Raw genomic sequence first — 8,665 nt, 5'->3', positions numbered from 1 at the left:
TACTGCTCTTGCCATTGCATCTGCAACTCCATTCTATTCTTTATAACAATGGTGTATAGTTGGCCCTTCTAGTTCTCTTAGAATCAGCCTGCAATCATGAAGGAGATTGTTAAATTGATTATTTTCTTTATGTAGCATATGAATTACCTCAAGGAAGTCGATGTTGATCTCTATTGGATAGAGATTCTTTTCCTTGGTAAGCTTGAGGCCCTCTTTAAGGGCCAAGATTTTCATTTGGATGGTTGTGGCCTTGACAAAGCCTTTGAAATCCTGCGATCCAATTATCGGACTGATCTCTAATGACACCCCCATCCTCCCCCCTCCCCTGCCAGGGTTGCCCAAGTAGGCACCATCTGTGTTTAGCTTGAAGAAGCCCCTTTGTAGGGTTCCCAAGCTATATGGATGGTCGATTTGTTACGGTTTCGACTGATTTGGTAAGTTAGGTGGTTGTATTCCACTGCTTGGAGTAGGCTTTGGAGAAAGTGGGATAGTCATCTTGTTCTTGAAGAGATTGTTGTTCCAAATGGTCCAAATACAGAATGGTCCAAAATACTTGAGTGTGAAGAGAGAGGGACATTTATTTAAACTTTATGAAAATACTTCATATTTTTTTAGTTGACATGATTATTGACTTTTAATAACTCAACTTTACTCTTATGTATATTTAAGATTTATTTTCCTGAGATAAAGTAAAAAATAATTTAAGAAGATATTAGATTTGAAATTTTTTTTAATTCAATTTTAACCAATTATTTATATATTTTTCAGCAAAAATATATAGAAACACTTTAAATTTATAGTCAACAGAATTGTTAACTTTTAATAACTTAATTTCACTCCTACATATATTTTTAAGATGAAAATTTTTCAGAAAATAGCCTGACTTTCAGTCAATTGAGGGGGTTCATAACCTAATCCTAACTTTCAAAATTATCATTTGTAACAAATGTATCAACTATATGCAACCGTCTTTACTCGATATAAAATAAAAATCCAATGAGAGTAATTATATGTACAAGCCTTTTTTTAATTATTTTCATTGTTTATAACAATACACCCTTGTGGTGGAGCCCTTCCCCTAAATCTGCGCATAGTGGGAGAATTAGTGCACCAAATTGCTATTTTTTTTAAAGAAAGGGAATTGTTTTTTTTCACTTTTTTCTCTCTCTTTTATCTCTAACTTCTATTTCTTTTTCTTCTTTTTTCTTTTATCGTTTTTCTTGGTACTTTTTTCTCTCTTTTTCTTTTCTTCTTTTTTGTTTTCCCTTCTTCTTTTCCTTTTTTTTTTTTTTTTTTTTTTTTTTTTTTTTTTTTTTTTTTTTTTTTCCTTTTTTTTTTTCTTTTTTTTTTTTTTTTTTTTATTTTCGTTTCATTCTTTTCGATATTTTTTTCTTTTCTATCTCTAGCTTCTGTTTTTTTCTTCTTTCTCCTTTTTTGGTTTTATTTTGTTTCTTTTTTTAGAATTTTAAAAAATATGGCTATGTCAAGCGCAAATTATGTATGATAACAAAAATACCACAAATATTTACTGTATTTGTATTTGCACCATTATTTATATTTTTGTATTCGTTGATACAATTATATTTGTATTTCTATTTTATAGGGCACACTTGTATGGATGTATTTAATTGGCAAGAGAGACAATGAATAGTAATTAATTGAAACTTAGGCTAAATAGGATAATTAAGAGCTTATGTTCACTAAACCATGAGTTTTTTTTTCTTTTAAGATTTATTTTTATGAGATGAAGTGAAAAATGATACAAAAAATGAATTGAAAATTTTTTATGAGTTCAATTTTTACCAACTACTTAATTTTCTTTAGAGAAAATAATACGAAAATACTTTATAATTTTAGTGAAACAATATAAAAATACTTTAAAAAATTAAAATATAATTTCACTAAAATAAATTTGTATTTTAACGCGTCTACCTAGTCTCGAACTCGTGATTCAATGATTATAATTTTTTTGACCAATTTGTTAGAATAATATTATATGATGATCCCAATAACTTTTATTTATTTAGTTAATCTTTGCATACAGTTGAATTTAAAGTCAAACCTGTATAAACTCAACATGTGAGTTAATTGGAGTGAAGATAAAATTTCTACATTGAAATTTTTAAGTCAAACATAACTAATCTACAATTGAAATATCACTTTGATAACCTTAAATTGAATTGCTATTTAAAGGTGATTTTCCTTTTGATTGTAAACAAAATAAAAATGAATTTAACTTTAAAAGTAATCATATTATTTATCAATTACTACATAAATAAATTAATTTAGCGACTAAATTATCGCTATTTTTAATCCCAAAAATTCCATTCATAATTTCTCTTAGTTAGATATTTTTATTATTTTGGATTCACTTTTTAAAAAAAAATTCTAAGAGGAATTTTGTAGATGAGATGTATGAGGGATTTAAAATAAAAAAAAAGGATTAAAAAATTAAAAAGTTGAAAGATCCGTATAGTAAAACAACTAAAGAGATAGAAGTATTTGAAGAAAAAATATAGAGAGAAGTATACATTACCCCTGAACTTATTACGTTTTATTCATGGTACACCTAAACTTTGACATATCCTAAGTACCCCCTCGAACTTGTTTTCTCAATAAGTCCCATGACCTATTTTTGCTGACATGGTAAAATGTTTGGTTTCACACTCCATCACGCGTGTGGTGGAGTGATTTTTCGATCAAATCAGCATTTTTAATGTTTAAAAAACAAAAAAAAATCATTTTTCTTTAATTTTTTCAAAAAATTCAACTATCCCTCTATCTATTTAACTTCCAATCTAGAAAAAAAAATCATTCTATTACTTCTACTTTATCTACTTATTTTTAACTCTATGCATTATAATAGGAGATTTGTTTGTGCATGTGAGTCTCATTAAATTGTGAGAATTTCATGGTTGGATGACAATTTCGAACGTAGATTCCTCGGTTGCATACATTATGGTGTATGTAGTTATATTGGTTAACGATTTTAAGTCCCTAACAATTTGATTGTCTATTTAACCGATAAGAAAATACTCATAAAATAGAAAAAATAGTAACTAACATGAAAAAAACGAATCTTAATTGCAACCAAAATCCTACTATATATATATATATATATATATATATATATATATATGGGGTGTAAAATAACAATTTAGCATAAACTTATTGAGTTATCAGTTTACCTAATAACCCAATAAAAAAAATCAAAATCGAATCAATGACCCAATAATTTGTTTTACAAAATCGTTAACCCAATAACGATAAATCAATAACATTTTTGTCAATTCGAATTTTATAACCTCTAACTTAATCGAATTTTATAACCTCTAACTTAAATTATAATTTCTTACTTCATTAAGTATAGTAAGAAACGTATTTGTGCATGTGAGTCCCCTCAAAATTCTAATCGAAACACTAATCGGAAACAACTATGAAATACTAACCGGAAAAAAATAATTTCATAATTTTAACACACAAAAAAAATATAAATTTTTAAATAATAACTAACTTGATCGATGAAAATTCTACCTTTTACTATTTTGGAGTAGAGGAAAACTCAAAAAATATACTTTTTTTAGAGAGAAAGCTGATAATTAAGGGTAGAAGTGAGTTATTTTTTAATATAGGATAAATATAAAGGAAGTGGATGGTATTTATTCATGTGGAAAGCCACATCAGCACTTTTTTCACGTGTCCGCGCGTGTATTACACGTTGTAGACAGTCAGCAAAAAAGGGTTACGCAATAGGAGAGAGAAAGAAAGAGAACAACAAGAGGAGGCCTTTTTCCTCAGTCCCAGTGTGGCTGATCATCTGAAAAGACCAGCTAAGCATCATTGGCTTGAACTTACTAAAACAACAAGTTCGGGGGCTACTTAGGACAAGCCAAAGTTTAGGTGTATCATGAATAAAACGTGACAAGCTCAGGGGATAATGTATACTTCTCTCAAAAATATATAATGCAAGTTAAAAAATGATGATTAAAAGACTTCAAATCAGATGAAAGAGCTTAGAATAAGTTAAGGAAAAAGTAGACTAAAAAGGTTAAAATATAAGGAGTAATTAAAAGAGTAAGTTGTGCTTTAAGAAAGAATAATAAAAAATTAGAAAGAGAAAATACCCTATTACCCCTGAACTATACCTAAAACGGCTGTGACACAGCTCAACTTAAAGAGAGTTCTATTACCCCTGAACTAAATAAAAGTATAATTTTGACACCCTTAATACCTACGTGGCATATACGTAGCACAACACACTGAAGTGTCCACATAGGCACACGTGTGTGCCACGTAGACACTAAGAGTGTCAAAATTATACTTTTAATTTGTTCAAGAATAATAGGATCCCCTTTAAGTTGAGGTGTGTATCTATCGTTTTAGGTATAGTTCAAGAGGTAATAGGGTATTATCTCAATAAGAAATAAAAGTCAAAATAATTTTGCTTTTGGAGGGAAAAATAAATAGTTTTAGAGCCTAAAAACAATAACAAAGAAAAGTTCAAGGTGGTTTTGCATTTTGGAGCGAAAAATAGACATTTTTATCATTAAAAGACATTGTCGTCTTTTTACGACTTTAATGCCATTAGTGCCGAATAGCAGCACCCTTGAAGAAGTTGGCTACTTCAAACTGTTTCAAGACCAAATATATTACCGTAATTAATTTCGATTTGTCAGTTATCAAAGATGTAAGTTAACTTCAGTTGAATGCACATACCAACTGCAGCTAGATAATTCTGCTCTAGTTTAGTAATTGTGCTGCAGTTTGTGCTTTTTTTAATAAATATGACATTAACTCAATATCTCCAAAGTCTAAAAGGCAAATTATTCATTACAGTTTCTTATTGAAGGAGAACAAGAAAATTAGACAAAGGGTTTGAAAGAAGTTGCAACAAACTTCATCTAAAAGAAAAGAATTTGACTGAACGCTAACAAAACCCTGACTTTATTTTTTGAATTTTTTAATCCGATATTCGATATCTATTTGCTTTGTAAAAAGGCCCATAAACGGAATATGCTCGTTACCATTTTTTGTGAAAACTTACGTAAATATATCCTTCGTCCATCTAGCTTACCTACATGATCAATTATCAAAGTATACACTACTTACACTTCGGTGGTACATGTTGTCTATTATTTGTATAGTGAATATGAATAAATATATACATATTTTACAAACTAGATGACCTAAAGGTACTGGGATGTAATTTTCCCTTTTTTTTCACTAGGAATTACTTGGTAAAAGCCAAAAATCAAAAGATTAACCAAAAGTTATTTTTCATAAGTGAAAAGATAGTTTTTTTTTTTTTTTCCCGAAAGTAGTTTTGGGATCTTAGTTGTCTAAATTGTTCCAAAAGTACAAAATTATTGTTCTTCTATTAGTAAAAGTGTCTTCAAATTGATTAGTCAAACACTAATTTTTATTGACAAAATATGTTTTTCAAAGTAAGTAGATTTTGAAAGATTTGGCAAACACAGTTGTATGGAGTGAAAATGACTTAGTATAGATTTGGGCCGAGTTAAGCCACATTGGATCAGGAACAATGTGAACCGATTCACGAGCGTATTTTCTCAAGAACGAGCCCAACAAAGGGAACCAACCACTCAGGAAAAAAGAAGCAGCCTGAGAGTACTAGCAATGAACATAATATTTGGTGGCAAATTAAGTCTGGCTCAGTTAGTTTCTGGTTCGACAATTGGACAAGAATGGGTGCTTTGTATTATGTTGAGGAAGATTACAGAGGGGTGGAGGATACAAAAGTTAAGGAATTCATCAATGGAAAAACCTTGAACATAGAGAAACTGAAGCAAGTTCTTTCTGAGGAAATGGTGAAGCACATTATTAATAATGTCAGTCCTAATTTAACATAGGAAGAAGAGGATAGAGCATGGTGGATGGGAAATACAAATGGTAAATTCTCAGTCAAATCAGCATGGGAGTATGTCAGAAGTAGAAAGGAGAAGAAAGAATTTTATGAATGTTTATGGAGAAAGGGTGTTCCTTTTAAAATAAACCTTTTCTTATGAAGAGCCTATAAGGGAAGAATTGCAACAGATGATAATTTGAAAAGAATGAAGATTGCAGTAGTGTCTCGATGTTGGTGCTGCACAGAGATGAAGGAGGAGGCAATGACCCATCTTTTTATAACAACCCCCAAAGCTATTCAGCTGTGGAGGCAGTTTGCTACTTGTACAGGTATACAAATAGAAGGAAGGCAGCTTTAACAAATAATTCATGAGTGGTGGAATAAAGAAGTAAACTCTAAATTGCAACAACTGTACAGAGCTATACCAGCATTTGTGATTTGGGAGTTATGGAAAAGAAGAAATAAAAGAAAACGTGGTGGAGATGTTAGTCTAATCATGATAGTGCAACACATTCAAACCCACATACATCAGATGCTGAGGATCATATACCCATGGTTAAATATACAGTCTTTGAATTGGCAGGAATTACTTAATTTTTTGTGGACTTATAAACCAAGACTGTATCACTATGTGGTAAGGTGGGGATTATCATTTGTTAGGAATATCAAGTGTAACACCGATGAAGCAAGTAAAGAAAATTTTGGAGTAAGTGCATATGATTTTTGTTTGAGAGACCATAAAGTGGATCTGATCTTTGCTAAAGCAGAGAAAATTGGAATTTGTACAAACATTGTTGCAGATGCCAATCCAATTCCACAAGCTTTAAGGTGCTGTTCTAGCAATTTTCTATCAGGAGTAATTATAGAATCAGATTCTTTGGTATTGATAAAAGTAATAAAGGAAGTCTGGTAAGTACCCCGGGAAATAGTGGAAATTATTAAACAAATAAAAAAGGAAGCTACTAAGCTAGGGATTGTTTTTCAACACATCTCTAGGGAAGAAAATCAATTAGCAGATTATTTTGCTAATCTAGCCACACACAGAGGGATTATTGGAGTTTAATGCTTTTACAGACATACCACCTGAAGGGAGAAGGATTTTAAACATAGATAAATATCAGATACCAACAATTAGAACAAGTAGAAGAAAAATTAAACCACAAGCATGATATTAATGGTCACACAGAGTTGGTGCAGTAAGGAATACAAAAAGCATAAGCATGAAAAGGACAACAGAAATATTAACAGGAAAGTATGCCCAAGCTACAGGGACATAAACGCTACTATACAAAGTTGGCTAAATTATGTTAGCACAGGAAAAACTTCACCAAAAACTAAGGGGCTTGGTGTCAGATTTAACATTTTCCACCGGAGGTCAGCTACAATCCCTTTTTTACACAGACAAAAACAAGTCCATGCACTGATGCAGATAGCAAAAGTAATAAAAGAAGGGTTTAGTTGTTTCAATTATAAGGCAAAAATGAAAAAGAAAGGAGGAATATCGTGCTCACAGATAGAAAAACTTCTAACTCCGGACGACTGCCTCCTTCAATTCACTTGGAGGTGGATAAACCCCAAACATCTGTACATACTAGTATCAAGATTAAGAGAAGCAAAGACATGAAGATGCAATTTATAACACAAAGCTTACCTTGGTACAATGATTCTCTTGGTGTGAGAAGGATGAACACAACAATAATCAAATCCAGCTTGTTAATAACCCACTAGGAAAGCAAAAAAGAAGCGGTGATTCATCCGGGAGAAAACGGAGAACATTTTGGGAGCTGAGCTGAAGATGAGAAGGTGGAGGATCTTTTGGAAAGTGTACTGCAGAAACCAAAATAAGCTTCAAAGTACACTTCAAATGATATTTGAGCCAGACCACAGAATTTTCTAAATTTTGTACTTCTTTTCTTTTGTTTGTTTCTTTTGTTTATTGGGCCCATGATCAGACTAATTTTGTTTTGTATAAACCCACGTGTAATTTGAAATTGTGTATATTGGTGTGATGTATGATAAAACTGTTTTGCCTACAATTATGAAAAGAGTAATCAAAAAATATCTTCCAAATTCTTAAATTATGCCATTAAATACCTATAATTATGTAATATATGAGTTAATATAGTAACTGAAATTTAAATTTCAAAAAAACTCTTAAACCTTAATGTTAATTTTCGTTATTGTTGATATACGTTCCTGAGAAAAAAAAGTCGTCTTCTTTCTTGATTTCGAAAAAAAAAAAAAGATGAACATTCCCATATTGTTCCGTCATTTTGGTGTCTGGGAGTCGAAAATTAATTATAAATCATACAAAAGTGATGCCATTATTATTTCTGAAAGTATTAACTTTTTGAAATTGATTGCGACGATCGCAGTGGAATTGAATATTGACGATGTTCGCAAAAAAATTAAAGTTAAATACATTGTTGATGGTGATTCTTCTTCAATTATCATAAGAAATGATAATGGAGTGAAGGTTTACATTGAGTTCAAAAAATAATTTTCGGGGTTTGTTAATTTTCCTCTGTGCATATCAACTTTTGACAAATTGAATAAGGATATCGAGTTTGATAGTAAAAGTAAGGCAATCTTATGTATTGAAGGTAGTGAATCTGATTTTGTTGATTTAATGGTTGTTGAAATGCAGAATCATTATTCATTATACGTTCCAGAATTTGAAGTTAAAAATTTCATTACTGATTGCAAGAACACTGAAATAAAGGTTAACCAGTTTTATAAGGATAAGCAAACTCTGGTATCGGTAATGGTAAAATATGCAATATCGAATGGCTTCAACAC

At 30.7% G+C, this 8,665-nt stretch overlaps 1 long non-coding RNA gene across 1 annotated transcript; it reads right to left on the bottom strand.

Moving 5' to 3' along the window:
- Positions 1-7,013: 7,013 nt before the first annotated feature.
- Positions 7,014-7,804, bottom strand: LOC107878212. Its single transcript, XR_001676771.2, has 2 exons — positions 7,518-7,804; positions 7,014-7,448 (listed from the first exon to the last, which is right to left on the bottom strand). It is a non-coding gene; the product is annotated as an uncharacterized LOC107878212 (long non-coding RNA).
- Between the last annotated feature and the right edge of the window lie 861 nt (positions 7,805-8,665).

This window comes from Capsicum annuum, chromosome 7 (genome assembly GCF_002878395.1).
Source record: "Capsicum annuum cultivar UCD-10X-F1 chromosome 7, UCD10Xv1.1, whole genome shotgun sequence".
Classification (NCBI taxonomy): Eukaryota; Viridiplantae; Streptophyta; class Magnoliopsida; order Solanales; family Solanaceae; genus Capsicum; species Capsicum annuum.
This window is presented reverse-complemented; position numbering and strand designations above follow the sequence as displayed.